This window comes from Arachis hypogaea, chromosome 11 (genome assembly GCF_003086295.3).
Source record: "Arachis hypogaea cultivar Tifrunner chromosome 11, arahy.Tifrunner.gnm2.J5K5, whole genome shotgun sequence".
Classification (NCBI taxonomy): domain Eukaryota; kingdom Viridiplantae; phylum Streptophyta; class Magnoliopsida; order Fabales; family Fabaceae; genus Arachis; species Arachis hypogaea.
The window spans coordinates 81826514-81828604 of NC_092046.1; the positions used below are offsets into that span (position 1 = coordinate 81826514).

The window sequence follows — 2091 nt, forward strand, 5'->3', positions numbered from 1 at the left end:
ACTATCTTCTTCTTCACGCACGCAGGTCTCCTTCCATGGCAAGCTGTATGCTGGTGGATCACCATTGTCAATAGCTACCATTCGTCCTCTCAGTGAAAATGGTCCAAATGCGCTGTCACCGCATGGCTAATCATCTGTCGGTTCTCACTCATATTGGAATAGGATCTATTGATCCTTTTGTGTCTGCCACTTTGCCCAGCACTCGTGAGTTTGAAGCTCGTCACAGTTATCCCCTCCCAGATCCTACTCAGAATACCACAGACAAGGTTTAGACTTTCTGGATCTCAGGAATGGCCGCCAATAATCCTAACCTATACCACGAAGACTCTGATCATGAACCAAGAGGCTAAGAGATACACACTCAATCTAAGGTAGAACAGAAGTGGTTGTCAGGCACGTGTTCATAGGTTGAGAATGATGATGAGTGTCACGGATCATCACATTCATCACGGTTAAGTACAAGCGAGTATCTTAGAATAGGAACAAGCGTGATTGAATAGAAAACAGAAGTAATTACATTAATTCATCGAGACACAGCATAGCTCCTCACCCCCAATCATGGAGTTTAGAGACTCATGCTGTAGAGATACAATGTAAAACGTGAAAATGTCATGAGATACAAAATAAATCTCTAAAAGTTGTTTAAATACTAAACTAGTAACCTAAGTTTACAGAAAATGAGTAAACTATGATAGATAGTGCATAAATCCACTTCCGGGGCCCACTTGGTGTGTGCTGGGGCTGAGACTTGAGCTTTACACGTGTCTAGGCTGTTTCTGGAGTTAACTGCCAGGTTGTAACCTGTTTTGGGCGTTTATCTCCAACTTGTAACCTGTTTCTGGCGTTTAACGCCAGAATAGGGCAGAGGACTAGAGTTGAACGCCAGTTTTCGTCTTCTAAACTCGCGCAAAGTATGGACTATTATATATTGATGGAAAGCCCTGGATGTCTACTTTCCAACGCAATTGAGAGCGCACCATTTGGACTCCTTTTGCTCCAGAAAATCCACTTTGAGTGCAGGGAGGTCAGAATCCAACAACATATGTATTCCTTTTTCAGCCTCTGAATCAGATTTTTGCTCAGGTCCCTCAATTTCAGCCAGAAATTACCTGAAATTACAGAAAAATACACAAACTCATAGTAAAATCTAGAAGTGTGATTTTTATTTAAAAACTAATAAAAATATATTAAAAACTAACTAAATCATACTAAAAACTATGTAAAAATAATGCCAAAAAGCGTATAAATTATCCGCTCATCAGCTTGACAACCTGGGAAGATGTAATGAATAGGTTCTTAACAAGGTTCTACCCTTCACAAAAAGTAAACAGGCTAAGAACTGAAGTGCAGACATTCAGACAGCAGGATGGTGAGACTCTTTATGAAGCCTGGGAGAGATTCAAAGATTTGACAAGGAAATGCCCCCCTGATATGTTTAATGAGTGGGTGCAAATTCATATCTTCTAGGAAGGGCTGAATCATGAATCAAAGAAGGCTATAGACCACTCATCTGGAGGTTCCCTTAACAAGAAGAAGACCATTGAAGAAGCCATTGATGTTATAGAGACAGTGGCTGACAATGAGTATTTTTATGCCTCAGATAGGAGCAACAATAGGGGAGTTTTGGAATTAAACCATATGGATGCAATCCTGGCTCAGAACAAGATGATCACTAAACAACTGGCTAAATTAACCAAGCAAATAGAGAAGAATCAGGTAGCAGCTATCCACACTCAACCATCACCCCAAGAAGAGTTGGACACAGAAGAAGGAGTTAACTGGAAGGAAGCTAATTACCTTGGAAATTCATCTAGGCAAGCTAATGATCCATACTCTAAAACCTATAACTCTGGTTAGAGGAACAACCGAAACTTTAGGTGGGGGAACCAACAAAACCAAGGCCAAGACCACAGAGATCATAATCCAAACCAGTATAATAATCCCACTCACCAAAACTCCAACCTAAAACCGTACCAGACCACACAAAACACTTACTCACAGCCACCTTACCAAAACCACCATGACCACTCTCAACACCTCAATTCCAACCAACTATCACAACATGATGAGGACAGAATGGCCAAAATAGAT

At 40.8% G+C, this 2091-nt stretch overlaps 1 non-coding gene across 1 annotated transcript; it reads right to left on the reverse strand.

The window, feature by feature from the left end:
* Positions 1-1329: 1329 nt before the first annotated feature.
* On the reverse strand, positions 1330-1437 carry LOC112725266 (small nucleolar RNA R71). Its single transcript, XR_003164385.1, has one exon. It is a non-coding gene; the product is annotated as a small nucleolar RNA R71 (small nucleolar RNA).
* Positions 1438-2091: the final 654 nt, after the last annotated feature.